Below are 19,833 nucleotides of genomic sequence, written 5' to 3' on the forward strand. Positions count from 1 at the left end.
TAGCTAGCTTAGCTTGTGCACAAATCCCAGTGTTACAACCTTGTATCTTTCCAGCAACCAACTTTCTAGACACACCCCTGCATCATGCAACAGTGCCTTCAAGATCCAAGGCAATATCACAAACAACATTGGCAATTTGACCAAACTCACAACCTTGTATCTTTGCAGCAACCAACTTTCTAGACACACCCCTCAAGAACTAGGTTACCCTGAGAACGTGGACTTGGACCTTAGCAACAACACACTAACAGGTTCTATCCCAAAACACCTAGGCAATATCACAAACATCTCTCAATTGTTCCTTGACAATAACCAACTTTTTGGCGACATTCCTCGAGAATTAGGTTATTTGGTCAACTTAGAGATCTTGTTCCTTGACAATAACCAACTCTCTGACCAAACTTTATTCCTATTTATAGAGAAACATGGCCAACAACGATGAGGCCGGGGGTTCGGGCGGCAAGAAATTCTGGGAGCTATCCCAGGAGATGGAGGAACAACCTCACTTGTATGAGGACGCCGCCTTCCCCACCGATCCTGAGACCACTGATGGTACCGCCGAGGATGACCCCACTGATGCCACCACTGATGGTGCTGCCGAGGATGCCACCACTGATGATGGTGGCGCACGCACAGATGGCAGTCAACCGAAGAGGCAACGGAAGGACCGGCGCCCGACCGTGCTCCGCACCCTCAAGGAGGAAGTTACTGAAGTGGACTCCAACGGGAATCCAACGGCGCCCGAACGAATAGTCAAGGGGTACTCGCTTCAGCTCGGGTGCATTCTCCGGAGCACCGTCTCGATCAACACCGAGAACCTCAGGCATCCTGACCGAGGGAATTTGTGCAACCTCCTCTTCACGAAGCTGCACGAACGATACAAGTTCCCCGCTGAATTTGAAAACACAAGCCTCAAAGGGAATAAAGTGAACAATGCTGCCCTCACGAAGATGAGCACGGCCCTATCTACTTGGAAAAGCAATGTGAAGAGATTGATCGAGAAAGGTGAGAGTTATGAGAAGATCAAGGAGAAAAATCCTTCGATCACCGAAGATGACTACAACGACTTCAAGATCAATTGCTCGAGCACCGCAAGCTCCGAATCAAGTAAGTGGGGGAAAGAAATGCGGGAGCTGAACTTAGGGGAACACACACTCGGTCCCGGCGGTTACAGAGTGGCGGAGCCTATATGGGACAAGGAGGAGGCGGACCGTGCCGAGCAAGGCCTACCGCCCCTCTTCGATAAATACGGTGACAAGCAGACCAGGAACTTTGTCAGGGCCCGGTACAAGAAGGACCCGAAAACAAAGGAGCTTACCACGGATCCGAAGACCAGGGCGCTTGAGCTTGTTCTGGTAAGGAATACACCCCCGCGTAATTAGCTCCATATGGTTGCATTCTAATTAATGAAGCCAAATTTCTAAATGGTTCACATTCCTTCCGCAGGCGACTGAAAGTAGTAGCGCGGGGTCGACTAAGAGCAACCCTTGGGACACCACTCTAAATAGGGCGTTGAATGTAATTAAGAACAAGGATAAGCTCAGTAAGCCGACGTCAGCTGGTCGTGTGGCCGGCAAAGGCTTGTCGACAAAATGGTCGTCATACTATAACACTGGTGGGCGAAAGGAGAAAAAGACCAGCTCGGAAAGCCAGGCGCGCGAGGTTCAAGAACTCAGGGCACAGGTGGCGCGGATTCCGGAGATTGTCCAAGAGCAAGTGCAACAACAACTCGGAGCGACGATCACCGCCATTGTGCCTACCTTGATCCAGGGGATTAGTGCGTGGATTGCGGGCGGCCAACAGGGGCCGCCCCCGATTCCTAGCTTCACGGCCAGCAACTCGCAGAACGCAATGGCGGGGCCATTGGTGTCTCCGGCGGAGGCGGCATTGGTGTCTCCGGCGGAGGCGGCACGGGAGCTTAATGCACCCGGGTGTACGCCGGCCGGCACCTCTGCAGCAAGCGGCCCCTCCGTCAACTGCACGCCCGCCGTTGGTGGTGCCTCGACATTAGCCGAGCTCGACACCATCATCACGGTAACTAATTAAGCCTCTCTCGGCTGAGGACTTCATCTCCTTGCCTTTGACTGGGCATCCCTGACGCCCTACATGTTTTCGTAGGGCGCCGCCGACGTTCCGTGCACTCTCCTGCACTTCGTGAACAACGAGTTGGTCGATGTCGCCAAGGGCAAAATCGTTCAACCGGGCAACCCCTTGTTCCACGGTACCCAGATGCCACCCAACTTGTTTAGGGTTCAACTGGTTCGGGTGCTGCCAGGCTGCGACGAGTTGTTACCTCCGATTCGACCCGTCGGGGCCGACGATGATGACGTGATGACCCTCAGCGCTTGCCTGAGCTGGCCCCTGCTTTGGCCGAAGAGCCAGATTCGTTTGGGGGCGGGGGACACCACCCCAAAGACAACACCGCCAGTCGTGCCGCCGCCAAGTCGGCCCCATGGCAAGACCGCCGCAACGGTGCCGGACATCCCTATGCCACTAGATCCAAACATGCATATGGCACAGGATCAGAACGACTACGACGACGACGATACATTTGCCAACGTCGATCAGTACTTTGCCGATCATGGGTACGGTGGTGACTTCATGGGGCCTCCTTCTCAAGAACCCAACCCAACAAAAGACGTGCGCGATCTAGCTGGTACCGCGGAGAAGCCAAGTTGCAACAGGCGTCGTCTGCAGTTCAGCTCTCAGGAAACGCCTCCAGCTGCCGACTTCACCGAGCCTCAGATAGGCGAGGTGCGAAATATGATCAGCCCCAACACACTCAAGAAGGCGGTCTGCGAGCAGAACTCGGTCCCATTACAGGAGAAGAAGAAGGCACGCAAAAGAAAGACTAACAAGGGTGCGGGCCAACCGGCACCGAGTACGATCCGTGCTCAGGACGGGCCACCTTCACCTGAGGATATCTCGAGGAGGGTGCATGTGGCGGGTAGGCCGATGCTACCGAGAAATATGCTCGATGCTGCAACCGGTGCTATGCGGAGTCTGCATGACAGTGTTCTTTCTTTGGAGAAGCGGCGTCTCGGAGAGAAGGATGTGGCATACCCGGTTTTTGCGGCCAAGGTGCCAGAGGGCAAGGGCTTTGTGGATAACTCCATCGGGGGTACGATCGTCCTGCAGTTTGATGACATCCAAGCTATGTTGAAACTTCATCCGTTGCACTACACCTTCGTTCGGCTATTTTCGCTGAGTATGGAGATGCGGATCATTCGCGACAAGACCCCGGACATCGTGATAGTCGACCCCTTCTACATGCGTGCCAAGATCTTGGGCAGCGCTGGGGACCGGCAAGTCGCGAGTTCTTACCTCGAAGGCGTCATTCTGGCAAACCAAGATAAGGATAACTTCCTCGTGCCTTACTTTCCCGAGTAAGTCCTCCCCTCAACCGCCCCGTAACATATGAATTCTTAGATTTCGATCGTTTTTCTTTTAACATTCCGTGTTTTCTGCAGTGACACACATTGCACGCTCATCCTCCTAAGCCCCAAATATTCCATGGCCACGTATTTCGACCCGGACCGTCAGTCGAACGTAGACTACACAAATGTCAAGAAGGTTCTTGATGATGTTCTCCCCGGCTACGTCAAATCTGGAGGCACCTTCACCAGGCCTATTCGTAAGTACGGCAAGCACGTGTTCTCCCACAATACAACGTTCTGCTGTGTCAAGCAGCCGCCTGGCGGTCAGAAGGGTGCCTACTACGCCATCCATCACATGCGGGCGATCGTACGGGACCATCATCACCTTCTGCTACCGAGTAGACTCAAAGATTGGGCCGCGAGCGTGTCGGCAATCCAGGACGCGGACATCAGACAAGAATTCTTTCGCATCCAGTCGGAGTTTGCGGAAATCATCCATCAAGATGTCCTTCGTACCTCGGGGCAGTTCTACCTCAGAAATCAACCGTCCAACAGTGACATCGACACAATCCTACAAATGCAGGCTGACAACGCCCGTTCTTTCATGACTCCCACGATAGACGGCGGCTTCATCCACGCTCCGGTCCCTTGAGTCTCATGTTGTAATTAAACTTTAATGAACTTGTAGTATGTCTCTTTGGTTTCGAGAGTCGTTCAACTTAAGATGTAATCGATGCTATTAATGTCTTGCTTTTCTCTTCTGATCGTTCTGTTGCATACTTATATATTGCTTATGTATTGTCTATGAATTGGTACTAATGTTTCGTTTGGCTACTGCATAGCGATGCCGTGGTATGTCGTGTACAAGGGTAAGGTTCCCGGAGTCTACGACGACTGGGAGGAGTGTCGGAGACAGGTTCACCAATTCAGCGGTAACAGTTACAAAGGGTACGCCACTAGGGCCGAGGCCAAATCTAGATATGCCCGCTATCTAGCGGGAGAGGGGAGGGAGCGTTGGAGGAACCGGATGAAGACGAGTTTCATCGTGATGATGCTCATCGTGATGGCCGCAGCTCTCTTCTATGTGATGGTAGTTTGGATGATCGATATCGACTTGTAATGTGAAGACAAACTCGCGGTCTCGAGACTTGTAATATAATGTTCTATCTTTGTTCGGTCTTTTCAATTCGGAGACTAATATGATGACTTGTATTCGGAGACTAAATGATGAATTGTATTCAGAGACTAATCTTCTATTGTATTCGATGAATCTGTTGTTGATGTGTGCTGTCTATATTTTGTCCAATTATACATTTTGTAACCTGTGCAAAAAACAGAAAATAAAAAAAATAAAAAAACCTAATATTCATACTAATGGCGCATCACATCATAGTGCGCCATTAGTATGCCAAAGGATACTAATGGCGCATCATTAAAGAGTGCGCCATTAGTATGCCAAAGCACCTGGGTATACATGGCCCCCTGGGAGGCATACTAATGGCGCACTGTTGTATATACTAATGGCGCATCTGGGGTGCGCCATTAGTATACCAGATACTAATGGCGCACCTGTGGTGCGCCATTAGTAAAATATACTAATGGCGTGCTACTAATGGCGCACCACTAATGCGCCATTAATGGCCAAATTAGGTGCGCCATTAGTAGGCCTTTTCCTAGTAGTGGGAAAACCAACTTGATCGAAAAATCAAGAGGCTTAGGTCTGACCGTGTTAGAGAGTATTTTTCCAATGAATTTGATGCTTTTTGTGCGAAACATGGTATAATCCATGAGAGGACGCCTCCCTATTCACCTCAGTCAAATGGGGTGGCCGAAAGAAAGAATCGTACTCTAACTGATTTGGTTAACCCCATGTTAGACACATCGGGTCTCTCCAAGGCATGGTGGGGGGAGGCGATATTGATGACATGTCATGTCCTAAACCGAGTTCCCACAAAGAACAAAGGGATAACTCCATTCGAGGAATGGGAGAAGAAAAGGTTAAAACCCTCTTATCTACGAACATGGGGTTGTTTGGCAAAAGTCAATGTCCCAATTCCAAAGAAGCGGAAGCTTGGACCAAAGACTGTGGATTGTGTTTTTCTGGAATATGTTTTTCATAGCATTGGCTATAGATTCTTGGTTGTAAAATCTGAGGTACCTGCCATGCATGTCGGTACGATCATGGAGTCAAATGATGCGACTTCCTTTGAAGATATCTTTCCTATGAAGGATATGGCTACCTCATCTAATCAGGAGGTGCCTAGTTCATCGAATCAGGAACCAGTTACAATTACTGAACCTGCCATTTCGATGGAACACTTTGAAAGTCATGTGGAGGAGAACAATGAAGTTCCTACTAGGAGCAAGAGACAGAGGACTACAAAGTCCTTTGGTGATGATTTTCTTGTGTATCTCATAGATGACACTCTCAGTTCTATTTCAGAGACCTATGCATCTGAAGATGCTGACTACTGGAAGGAATCAGTTCGTAGCGAGATGGATTCCATCTTGGCGAATGAAACTTGGGAGATAACTGATCGTCCTTATGGGTGCAAACCTATAGGATGCAAATGGGTATTCAAGAAGAAGCTTAGGCCTGATGGTACTATTGAAAAGTACAAGGCTCGGCTCGTGGCGAAGGGTTATATCCAAAAGGAAGGTGAAGACTTCTTTGATACTTACTCACCTGTGGCTCGACTGACCACTATTCGAGTTCTACTTTCACTAGCTGCCTCGCATGGTCTTCTCGTTCATCAAATGGATGTTAAGACTGCTTTCCTAAATGGAGAGTTGGACAAGGAAATTTATAACAACCAGATGGGTTTGTACTAGATGGTCAGGAAAGAAAAGTGTGCAAGTTGCTGAAGTCTTTGTATGGACTCAAGCAAGCACCCAAACAGTGGCATGCGAAGTTTGAAAGAACTTTAACAACTGCAGGCTTTGTTGTAAACGAAGCTGACAAATGTGTGTACTATCGCCATGGTGGGGGCAAGGGAGTTATCCTTTGCTTGTATGTTGACGACATACTGATTTTCAAAACAAATCTGAATGTTATTAAGGAGGTCAAGGATTTTCTATCTCGCTGTTTTGAGATGAAAGATTTAGGAGTGGCTGATGTCATTCTGAACATCAAGTTGTTGTGAGACGATGATGGTGGGATTACATTGCTTCAATCTCACTATGTGGAAAAGATCTTGAGTCGCTTTTGCTATAGTGACTGCAAGCCCTCTCCAACACCTTATGATGCAAGTGTGTTACTTCGAAAGAATCAAAGAATTGCTAGAGATCAATTGAAATATTCTCAGATTATTGGCTCGCTTATGTACTTAGCAAGTGCTACAAGACCTGACATCTCTTTTGCTGTTAGCAAACTGAGTCGATTTGTCTCAAAACCAGGAGATGTGCATTAGAAAGCTCTAGAGAGAGTTTTGTGTTATTTGAAAGGCACTGCAAATTATGGAATTCACTACACCGGGCATCCAAAGGTGCTTGAAGGGTATAGTGACTCAAACTGGATCTCAGATACTAATGGGATAAAGGCCACGAGCGGATATGTACTTACTCATGGAGGTGGCGTTGTTTCTTGGGAGTCTTGCAAGCAGACCATCTTAACGAGGTCAACTATGGAAGCAGAACTCACAACACTAGATACAGCTACGGTCGAAGCAGATTGGCTTCGTCGGCTCTTGAATGACTTGTCGGTCGTTGAGAAACCTGTACCGGGTGTCCTAATGAACTGCGACAATCAAACCGTGATCAGAAAGTGAGCAGCTCAAAGGATAACATGAAGTCATCAAGACACGTTCAAAGAAGGTTAAAGTCTGTCAGGAAAGTGAAAAACTCCGGAGTTATTGCATTGGATTATATCCAAACGTCTAAAAATCTGGCAGATCCTTTTACTAAGGGTCTATCACGTAATGTGATAGATAATGCATCGAGGGAGATGGGTATGAGACCCACAATATGAGTTGTTCATAGTGGTAACCTATTCTTTGTGATCGGAGATCCCGTGAATTAGATGTGGAAGACAAGCTGTTGGTCAACTGAGAGGAGAGTATCCTTACTATTAACAATACCACTCCATGAAGATGCAATACTCTCCTAATCTGCATGGCGGGTTGATGTATATCTTAATGTGTTCTAAGTGGCTCATTGAAGCAGAGATGTCGTCATGCAGAACATCTTTTGAAGAACACACCTATATGAGTCTGATTGTCAAACGCCGCAATCTATGAGAGTAGGGTTCTCTCTAGTAAACTCATGAAAGGTCACGGAGTATGACGCATAAACTCCACCCGCGGGGAAGACCCATGGTAGCCACGTATCGGTCAAGGCTTTATGTGAAGCTAGATTCGCAGAAAACTTGCAGTTCAAGGCTCAGTCCATTGTTCAAGTTGCTTACTAGTGTAGCATAGAGTTCTAGGTGGAAGTTCAACTTAACAGTCTCCACTGCAGTACCGGTATATAAAACAGTGTTTTGGAACCAAAGGCAAATTTTGTGTGCCTCTGGGATCTGGTGAGGGATTGCTAGAATTTTGTCTATTTTGGGCCTAGCCCAATAGCAGTGTCGGAAATTCTTAATAAATCCTAGAGGCCCACGTAGCCCATTCGTGCAAGGCAAGAGGTGGAACTAAAGTTTAGTCCCACTTTGCTAGCTTAGTGGGAGTTGGACCTCCTTATAAGGGAGGTTCTTTCCCCACTTGTATGAGCATGAGAACAAGAGGGATATCCATGCGCGCTCCTCCTCCGTCGCCCGCCTTGCCACGCCATGCCTCGTGACGACGCGACGCGGGTTGCGGGAATGAGCCGAGCCGATATCTAAATTTTTGCCACGCACTACGGGTATACGAAAGGTCACACGGAAGCTGAAAAGATTTTTGCGAAAGTGGAGTTCGAATGCGAACGGTGCAGCCCTTCGGCTGCTGGCTGTTCGCTTCATCTCCATCTCTTCGTTTCGCCTCCCGTCGCTGCCCTCTCGCCTCCTTCTCTTGCGCCTATAAAAGGGAGGTCGCTCCTCCCAGAGAGACGCACCAGAACTACTCCTTCCTTCGCCATCGGTTCCATCTCTGAGCTGCTGCTGTCTTCCTCATCCCGGCTTGCGGCGTGCACCGCACGTCGGGACAGTAGGCCTCCGAAACCGCACCTTTTGAGTCCTGTACGGGAGAAGGGTGATAAGGTTTTTGGAGAGCGCTCAGCGCGACTACTGGCTGCTTCATCATGGACGATCCGGTCGCCAACGACTACTTCCCCGACGACGACTTCTTCCCCGACGTCCACGACGTCCTCGACGACATGGCAGGCGACGACACCGACCCCAAGTCCAGCGCTTCTGCTGCTGCTGTCCCGTACGTGTTTTTCTCCTTTCTATTACAGGTCCTGCTACAGTTCCTTGTTCTAGTATTTTGCCCTAGACATGTTAGACTCTATTTCATATATGCAACTTGCTATACTGTCTGCTCTAGATATGTTTAGTTACAGTTCATATATAAAGATGTTGTTTACCTTCTCTTTGTCAAATTGCAAGGCTTGTTTTATCACTACTATTCTGGTCATGCTTTATCTACTATTTCTGTTAATAAAATCATTCGGTAAATTGCTCATATTTCCAACACATGCTACTGTAACACGCGTTAAGGCTGCAAAAGAGTCGAGTTTGAGTGGGTTGGGCTAGGTTCAAGTCATGTTATAATAAAATTCGAGTGATTCTAAACTGAGTGAATCTCAAGGTCGAGCGATCAGAGAGTGGCTCATGCTTATCTTGTAGTCTTGTACCGATATCATGTCTATCTCGAGCCATTTTCGAGCTAAATAACATGATTTGTTTTAATATTTTAAGAAAAGAATTCAAAAATACATGCTAAAACACAACATAATAAAATATTGTTACTATCAAAATGATGATAATACAAAAATTCAAGGTAGTTTGACGTATTCTTTCTGGGAAGGCTACTACTTCCTCCGTTCAAAATATAAGGTGTGTTAGTTTTTTCAAAAGTCAAATATCTGTATTTTTGACTAAGCTTTTAGAAAAAAATATTAATGTCTACAGTCAAATTTGTATCATTAGATTCATCATGAAAAGTATTTTCAAAATTTATTTATTTTGTATTGCAGACGTCCCTATTTTATTTTGTAATGTTGCTCACACATACACAAGTTTGACTTGCAAGAAAATTGATGCACCATATATTCTGGAAAGAAGGAAGTACTTAATAGCAAGAGATCGTGGATGAACTAGCAAGAGAAAAAAAAGGATAATAACTGACCACAAATTATATTGAGGCCTAAATTATCTTCGCACTTAATTAAGATTCCATGTTTGCTAGTAGATAAAATGAAGAAAATCCATACACAACATATATGATAATAAATTATCCTGTACCATTTTAGTAATGGAGCCAAGCCAGCTCAAGATCAACTCAGCTCATTTCTTTTCATGTCGATCTTGAGCCGAGCCAAAAGATGAGTCAATCTCGAGTGGCTAATAACCCGTCGGCTTTTCTTGCAGCCCTAATAGTGTGTGAGGTTACTGTGCTGTGATACTGCAGCACACAAGTTTACTGTATCAGACGGTTCAATAAAAATGCACACAATTTTTCAAAAAAATATACATTTTCTGAAAACATGAAAATTTCAAGTTTTTTTTGAATTTGCTCTACCCAACGAACGCAGGGACAATTGACTACAGTAGTATGATTCCCTGAATAAATATCATGTTGTCTCTCCGTTCCTAAATATTACTACAAGTCTTTGTAGAAATTCCACTATGAACTACAATACAGAGCAAAATAAGTGAATTCATATTTCATAGTGAAACTCTGTATGTGGTTCATAGTGAAATCTCTAAAAAACTTATATTTTAAAATGGAGGGAGCCAAAAGATGGTCAATCTCGCGCGGCTAACAAGCCTCTCGCTTTTCTAGCAGCCCAAATAGTGTGCGAGGTTATTGTGATACTGCAGCACACAAGTTTACTATACTAAACGGTTCAATAATAATGCACCCAATTTTTCATAAAAGTAAACATTTTCTGAAAACATGAAAATTTTCAAGTTTTTAGGATTTGCTTTCTACCCAACGAAGGCAGCGACAATTCACTACAGAAGGTGTGATTCCTGGAATAAATGTCAAGTAATAAATACATAAGGTCAAAGTACAATGAATTATTGCGTCATCTAACAAACAGATTAGACAGTCCTTAACTGAATCTCAGAAATTTATAATAAGTCAAAGCAAGCACTAGCAATGGTACCTCTCTAATAATCACATGTCAAAATATGGAGCACGCCTCCATTTTTGCATGTTTCTTCTTGGAGGTGAGGCAGTGGTGAGTTCTTTGAAAGAATCCTGTCTATGGAGATGCACCACCAGAGGAAGACGACGAGCGCCGCCGCCAATACACACGAGAGGCAGGTGGCGAACTGGGGGTCCCCAAAAAGATGTCCCCACAAGAACGTCGGGGCGACTATGATCGTGACCGCTGCAGGGCTGTTGACGAGGATGCAGACGACGGCTATCGGCATGGCGCTCAAGTTGCGTAACCAACGCCAGCGGATGTACAAAGCCATTACCGCCATGTATTCCACGGCAAAGAGGCTTGCCATAGAATTGAAGACGCATGGGTTGTCTGAACTGAAGGCGCATGAAGTCTTTAACTCCTCGAAGCGTGCTTTGCCGAAACAGAGGCCAGCGCCATGTATATGTCCTGGAAGATCCATGCGTGAGCTGCTTGCTCCGCCGGTGGCGGCGCAGACCACGAGAGATGACAATGAAAATGAAAAGGCATGACGCAGAGGTGGCTGGCGGCGGCGGCGGCGGAGATCGATTTAGGGAAAAACTGCCTGGTTGAATCCTCGCGATAATATACAGAGGGGAAACGCTCCTATCCCGTCGCCAGCTGAGGGCCTCCTCTACGGCCCGTTCGGGCTGCCCTTTAATCACGCACCAAAGTTGTTATAGACTAAAAAAACGTATCCCTATGGGCGAGGAATCAAGCTGGCTCATTAGAGGTGCTGCCGTTTCTGTCGCTAGTTCGCTCTGCTCTGGTTTTCTTTGGGATTTTTTCTTTTTCAGTTCTTTTGTTTTTTCTTTGGTTTTTCACTGGCTTCTGGTGGTTTTTCTTTTTTTGTGATACTTTGTTTTTCCAGTGACTTTTTACGGTTCTTTTTTCTTCATTATACTTTGCTCTCCTTTGTTTCTTTCTTCGTTTCTTTGGTCTTTTATTTTCTGTTGTTTTTTTGTTGATTTTCATTGGATTTCCTTTTTTAGCACATATCTACTTTTTCTCAATAATCAATGTATCTCTATTTCTAACGTCTGAGTTGGTAAATGGCATCCATGGTTTATTTTTGCCCCACAACTTTCGTCCATTTTATTTCGCTGGTTTTTTTCGTCTCTCCTTCCACCACCCCCTCTCACCTTGGTTTATCGGTTTATATTTCTCTTCACTCTTTATTACAATCAGAACTTTCTTAACGTATAATAAATCACAGATCTAAATTCTCTTAGTTATGCAAATCAATCGATCCCTTTTATTAGTGCAATTTGTTTTAGGAAATAAATAATAGATTTTCAGAAAATAAATAATAGATTTTTAATCTAACTATCCTAACTTATCCAAATCAATCAATTCCTCTTATTAGTGAAATTTGTTTTAGGAAAGAGATAACAGATTTTCAGAAAACAAATAACGGATTTTAAGGAAATAAACAACGGAAATGTTAACGCCCACACGTGTGGGCGTTTGCATCTCGCCCACACGCGTGGATCCGCGTTCATTTGTGAGCGCACAAATCTTGGCATGTATCTAGTGCCACGTAGGACTGGTCTGGTGTGTGGGCGTTCAGCCGGTCGCCCACACGGCCGTTTCACCACACAGGAGGGGCTGGTGTGTGGGCGTTCAACAGTTCGCCCACACGCCACTTTGCACGCACACACAAGGGCTAGTGTGTGGTCATTTGCCATCTCGCCCACACGCCCGTCTCCTCTCCCACACCCAAGCTGCTAGTTGCCATGTGTTTTGCAGTGCACATGGCAACTGCCCCTAGTGTGCTTTATAAGCAGGTGGCAACTCTCTTTTTTTATCCAAGTTTGCCATGTGTTTTGCAGGATACATGGCAACTGCCTAGTGTGCACGTAAACAGATGACAACTCTCTTTTACCGAGTTGCCATATATTTTTGCATGGTACATGGCAACTGCCCTAACGTGCATGTACATGGCAACTGTCCTAACGTGCACGTAAGCACATGGCAACTCTCTCAACTGCCTAGTATTAGTATGTGGCAACTCCTAAAGTTATGAAATCATGGCAACTACATTAGATCAGACCATACATGGCAACTGCAGTTGAGCAACCATGGCAACCGTAGTTGTCCGACATGGCAACCGTAGTTCAACGACATGGCAACTGCAGTTAAACGAACATGGACGAGGGTCTGGACCATGGCAACTGCGGGCGCGCGGTGACCGTCACGCGTGGCGTGCGGGACCAAGAGGTACGAGGCCTGACATACGGGCGTGTGGGCGTTATCAACTTCGCCCACATGCACGCGTGTGAAAGGGATCGGGTGGGAAAAAAGAGGCGTGTGGGCGCTAATTGTTTTGCCCACACGAAGGTGTGTGACCTATTCCTCTTATACACCACATAAAATGTGTGGGCGGACTCTCTAACGCCCACACGTGTGACACTTATCGGCGTCCATAAACAAATAACAGATTTGTGCTCCTATGCTGACCTCTGAGACCATCGGCGTCGGCGCCATCGCAACTACCGGACAGGGCAGGACTAGGTCGTGGCTCCCCTCCAATCCGTCTCAATCCCAACGCCCCTCCCAGGAGGACATGCAACGACAAGCGTTGGCGCGTCGTCGCGGGTGGCAGCGAGGAGGACGGCCCATGGCAGCCCCCGAAGCACCACCACGATAGCACCTCGCCGCGGCCCCTCGGCATGGGTTGGCGCCCCCCGTCCAAGAGATGGGTAAGCTCCCGTGATTCCCACTCGACCCCCTCCCCTGAATTCCTAGATTGCTTGCTCTCCACTGATCGCTTGAGTCGGCAGCAAGTGGGTCCAATCTCGATTTTGTAGCGGATGTGCTTTGGGATTTTGCATGTAGTTGTCGATTCTATGATTTGCCTCTCGTAAATGTGAGTGAGCACTAATCCATCGTCATATGGCTGCTGAGATGAATTCTTGTTGTGACTATAATTGTGTTGGTGCTCCAGGAGTAGATGCACTACAAGAGGGATAGGAGCTCGTTGATCATCAGGCTTATAAGTATCTCCTTGCTGAATATCAGGTTGTGTTTTCTCTCTACTTCATGTTTTGTCTTACAAGCAAATATAGTATGCAATTTGTATTTTTTGACAGACAGTAAGTGGCAATCTTTTGTTCAGTTGTCATTTACATTCATTTGTCTGTAGGCGCCATTTATTTGTCTGATGCATTCTTAAGTTACAAAATTAACTATGGGCTCTAGCTAATGTTGCAGCGCCTCACCTTATAAATGCAGGTTTGGCTTTTGGCACCATTGCATTAATATCTGTAGACCTTCTTTGCAGTGTACCATACTATTGTCAATGAAGTCTTCAGTAGCAACCGGGCAATCATCTTGTCACATACGTGTCCGCTGGCAAGGCTCCACCCTGCTCAAGGGTGGTGTTGTTGGGGAACGTAGCATGCAATTTCAAAAAAAAAATCTACGATCACGCAGGATCTATTTAGGAGACACATAGCAACGAGAGGGGGAGAGTGTGTCCACGTACCCTCGTAGACCGAAAGCGGAAGCGTTAGGTTAACGCGGTTGATGTAGTCGAACGTCTTCACAATCCAACCGATCTAGTACCGAACGTACGGCACCTCCGAGTTCAGCACACGTTCAGCTCGATGACGTCCCTCGAACTCTTGATCCAGCAGAGGGTCGAGGGAGAGTTCCGTTAGAACGACGGCGTGGTGACAGTGATGGTGATGTGATCCGCGCAGGGCTTCGCCTAAGCACTACGACGCTATGACCGGAGGAGTAAACTGTGGAGGGGGGCACCGCACACGGCTAAGAGAACAATTGATGTGCTATGGGGTGCCCCGTGCCCCCGTATATAAAGGAGGGGAGGGGGAGGCGGCCGGCCAAGAGGGGCGCGCCATGGGGGGAGTCCTACTAGGACTCCACTCCTAGTAGGATTTGCCCCCCACCCTTTTTCCTTTCTTACCAGAGGGGGAAAGGAAGGAGAGGGAGAGGGAGAGGGAAAGGGGGGCGCCGCCCCCTCCCCTAGTCCAATTCAGACTGCCATGGGGGGGGCGGCCACCCCTTGTGACCCTCCTCTCTCTCCACTAAGGCCCATGTAGGCCCAATACTTCCCCAGGGGGGGGGTCCGGTAACCCCTCGGTACTCCGATAAAATACCCGAACCACTCAAAACTATTCCGATGTCCGAATACTATCTTCCAATATATGGATATTTACCTCTCGACTATTTCGAGACTCCTCGTCATGTCTGTGATCTCATCTGGGACTCCGAACAAACTTTGGTCACCAAAATGCATAACTCATAACACAAATCGTCATCGAACGTTAAGCGTGCGGACCCTACGGGTTCGAGAACTATATAGACATGACCGAGACACATCTCCGGTCAATAACCAATAGCGGAACTTGGATGCTCATATTGGTTCCTACATATTCTACGAAGATCTTTTATCGGTCAAACCACAATAACAACATACATTATTCCCTTTGTCATCGGTATGTTACTTGCCTGAGATTCGATCGCCGGTATCATCATACCTAGTTCAATCTCGTTACCTGCAAGTCTCTTTACTCATTCCGTAATACATCATCCCGCAACTAACTCATTAGTCACATTGCTTGCAAGGCTTATAGTGATGTGCATTACCGAGAGGGCCCAGATCGAGATACCTCTTCGTTACTCGGAGTGACAAATCCTAATCTCGATCTATGCAAACCCAACAAACACCTTCGGAGACACCTGTAGAGCATCTTTATAATCACCCAGTTACGTTGTGACGTTTGATAGCACACAAGGTGTTCCCCCGGTATTCGGGAGTTGCATAATCTCATAGTCAGAGGAATATGTATAAGTTATGAAGAGAGCAATAGCAATAAAACTTAACGATCATTATGCTAAGCTAACGGATGGGTCTTGTCCATCACATCATTCTCTAATGATGTGATCCCGTTTATCAAATGACAACACATGTCTATGGTCAGGAAACTTAACCATCTTGGATTAACGAGCTAGTCAAGTAGAGGCCTACTAGGGACACTCTGTTCTGTCTATGTATTCACACATGTACTAAGTTTCCGGTTAATACATTTCTAGCATGAATATTAAATATTTATCATGATATAAGGAAATATAAATAACAACATTATTATTGCCTCTAGGGCATATTTTCTTCAGTCTCCCACTTGCACTAGAGTCAATAATCTAGATTACATAGTAATGATTCTAACACCCATGGAGTCTTGGTGTTGATCATGTTTTGCTCGTGGAAGAGGCTTAGTCAATGGGTCTGCAACATTCAGATACATATGTATGTTGCAAATCTCTATGTCTCCATCCTTGACTTGATCGCGGATGGAATTGAAGCATCTCTTCATGTGTTTGGTTCTCTTGTGAAATGTGGGTTCCTTCGCCAAGGCAATTGCTCCAGTATTGTCACAAAATATTTTGATTGGACCCGATGCACTAGGTATTACACCTAGATCGGATATGAACTCCTTCATCCAGACTCCTTCATTTGCTGCTTCCGAAGCAACTATGTACTCCGCTTCACACGTAGATCCCGCCAGGACGCTCTGCTTGGAACTGCACCAATCGACAACTCCAGCATTCAATATATATATGTATCCGGTTTGTGACTTAGAGTCATCCGGATCAGTGTCAAAGTTGCATCGACGTAACCATTTACGACAAGCTCTTTGTCACCTCCATAAACGAGAAACATATCCTTAGTCCTTTTCAGGTATCCCAGGATGTTCTTGACCGATGTCCAGTGATCCACTCCTGGATTACTTTGTTACCTCCCTACTAAACTTATAGCAAGGCACACATCAGGTCTGGTACACATCATTGCATACATGATAGAACCTATGGCTGAGGCATAGGGAATGACTTTCATTTTCTTTCGATCTTCTGCTGTGGTTGGGCATTGAGTCTGACTCAACTTCACACCGTGTAACACAGGCAAGAACCCTTTCTTTGACTGATCTATTTTGAACTTCTTCAAAACTTTATCAAGGTATGTGCTTTGTGAAAGTCCAATTAAGCGTCTTGATCTATCTCTATAGATATTGATGCCCAATATATAAGCAGCTTCACCGAGGTCTTTCATTGAAAAATTCTTATTCAACTATCCTTTTATGCTATCCAGAAATTCTGTATTATTTCCAATCAACAATATGTCATCCACATATAATATTAGAAATGCTACAGAGCTCCCACTCACTTTCTTGTAAATATGGGCTTCTCCAAAAGTTTGTATAAAACCATATGCTTTGATCACACTATCAAAGAGTATATTCCAACTCCGAGAGGCTTGCACCAGTCCGTAAATGGATCGCTGGAGCTTGCACACTTTGTTAGCACATTTTGGATCGACAAAACCTTCTGGTTGAATCATATATAATTGTTCTTTAAGAAATCCATTAAGTAATGCAATTTTGACATCCATTTGCCAAATTTCATAATCATAAAATGTGGCAATTGCTAACATGATTCGGATAGACTTAAGCATCACTACGGGTGAGAAGGTCTCATCATAGTCAACTCCTTGAACTTGTCGAAAACCTTTTGCAACAAGTCGAGCTTTGTAGACAGTAACATTACCGTCAGCGTCAGTCTTCTTCTTGAAGATCCATTTATTTTCTATGGCTTGCCGATCATCGGGCAAGTCAATCAAAGTCCATACTTTATTCTCATACATGGATCCCATCTCAGATTTCATGGCCTCAAGCCATTCGCGGAATCTGGGCTCATCATCGCTTCCTCATAGTTCGTAGGTTCGTCATGGTCTAGTAACATGACTTCCAGAACTGGATTACTGTACCACTTTGGTGTGGAACGTAATCTGGTTGACCTACGAGGTTCGGTAGTAACTTGACCTGAAGTTTCATGATCATCATCATTAGCTTCCTCGCTAATTGGTGTACGCATCACTGGAACTGATTCCAGTGATGAACTACTTTCCAATTCGGGAGAAGGTACAATTACCTCATCAAGTTCTACTTTCCTCCCACTCACTTCTTTCGAGAGAAACTCCTTCTCGAGAAAGGATCCATTTTTAGCAACAAATATCTTGCCTTCGGATCTGTGATAGAAAGTGTACCCAATAGTTTCCTTTGGGTATCCTATGAAGATACATTTCTCCAATTTGGGTTCGAGCTTATCAGGTTGAAGCCTTTTCACATAAGCATCGCAACCCCAAACTTTAAGAAACGACAACTTAGGTTTCTTGCGAAACCACAGTTCATATGGTGTCGTCTCAACGGATTTAGATGGTGCCCTATTTAACGTGAATGCAGTCGTCTCTAAAGCATAACCCCAAAACGATAGCGGTAAATCGGTAAGAGACATCATAGATCGCACCATATCTAATAAAGTACGGTTACGATGTTCGGACACAACATTATGCTGTGGTGTTCCAGGTGGCGTGAGTTGCGAAACTATTCCACATTGTTTCAAATGAAGACCAAACTCGTAACTCAAATATTTGCCTTCGCGATCAGACCGTAGAAACTTTATTTTCTTGTTACGATGATTTTCCACTTCACTCTGAAATTCTTTGAACTTTTCAAATGTTTCATACTTATGTTTCATTAAGTAGATATACCCATATCTACTCAAATCACTTGTGAATGTTAGAAAATAATGATACCCGCCGTGAGCCTCAACACTCATCAGACCGCAAACATCAGTATGTATTATTTCCAATAAGTCAGTGGCTCACTCCATTGTTCCGGAGAACGGAGTCTTTGTCATCTTGCACATGAGGCATGGTTCGCAAGCATCAAGTGATTCATAATCAAGTGATTCCAAAAGCCCATCAGCATGGAGTTTCTTCATGCGCTTTATACTAATATGACCTAAACGGTAGTGCCACAAATACGTTGCACTATCATCATTAACTTTGCATCTTTTGGCTTCAATATTATGAATATGTGTATCACTACAACCGAGATTCAACAAAAATAGACCACTCATCAAGGGTGCATGACCATAAAAGATATTACTCTTATAAATAGAACAACCATTATTCTCTGATTTAAATAAATAACTGTCTCGCATTAAATAAGATCTAGATATAATGTTCATGCTTAACGCAGGCACCAAATAACAATTATTCAGGTCTAAAACTAATCCCGAAGGTAGATGTAGAGGTAGCGTGCCGATGGCGATATCGACCTTGGAACCATTTCCGACGCGCGTCGTCACCTCGTCCTTAGCCAATCTTCGTTTAATCCATAGCCCCTGTTTCGAGTTGCAAATATGAGCAACATAACCAGTATCAAATACCCATGCGCTACTACGAGCATTAGTAAGGTACACATCAATAACATGTATATCAAATATACCTTTCACTTTGCCATCCTTCTTATCCGCCAAATACTTGGGGCAGTTCCGCTTCCAGTGACCAGTCCCTTTGCAGTAGAAGCACTCAGTTTCAGGCTTAGGTCCAGACTTGGGCTTATTTTCGGGAGCAGCAACTTTTTTCTATTCTTCTTTAAGTTCCCGTTCTTACCTTTGCCTTTTTTTGAAATTAGTGGTCTTGTTAACCATCAACACCTGATGCTCCTTCTTGATTTCTACCTCCGCAGCCTTAAGCATCGCGAAGAGCTCGAGAATTGTCTTTTCCATCCCTTGCATGTTATAGTTCATCACGAGGCCTTTATAGCTTGGTGGCAGTGATTGAAGAACTCTGTCAATGACACTATCATCAGAAGATTAATTCCCAGCTGAGTCAAGTGGTTATCCTCCATCTTGCAGCTATAGCACTTGTTGGAGACTTCATATCTCTCAACTCGGACATTTGCTTGAAATATTAACTTCAACTCTTGGAACATCTCATATGCTCCATGAACGTTCAAAACGTCTTTGAAGTCCCGACTCTAAGCCGTAAAGCATGGCACACTGAACTATCGAGTAGTCATCAGATCAAGCTTGCCAAAACGTTCATAACATCAGCATCTGCTCCTGCAGCAGGCCTTGCACCTAGCGGTGCTTCAAGGACGTAACTCTTCTGTGCAGCAATGAGGATAATCCTCAAGTTACGGAACGAATCCGTGTAGTTGCTACGATCATCTTTCAACTTAGCTTTCTCTAGGAACGCATTAAAATTCAAGGGAATGGTAGCACGGGTCATTGATCTACAACAACATAGATATGCAAAAACTATCAGGACTAAGTTCATGATAAATTAAAGTTCAATTCATCATATTACTTA

General features: G+C 45.4%; 1 long non-coding RNA gene across 1 annotated transcript; it reads left to right on the forward strand.

Moving 5' to 3' along the window:
• Positions 1-13,170: 13,170 nt before the first annotated feature.
• On the forward strand, positions 13,171-13,674 carry LOC125548909. Its single transcript, XR_007301194.1, has 2 exons — positions 13,171-13,354; positions 13,600-13,674. It is a non-coding gene; the product is annotated as an uncharacterized LOC125548909 (long non-coding RNA).
• Positions 13,675-19,833: the final 6,159 nt, after the last annotated feature.

The sequence above is a fragment of the Triticum urartu genome, chromosome 3 (genome assembly GCF_003073215.2).
Source record: "Triticum urartu cultivar G1812 chromosome 3, Tu2.1, whole genome shotgun sequence".
Classification (NCBI taxonomy): Eukaryota; Viridiplantae; Streptophyta; class Magnoliopsida; order Poales; family Poaceae; genus Triticum; species Triticum urartu.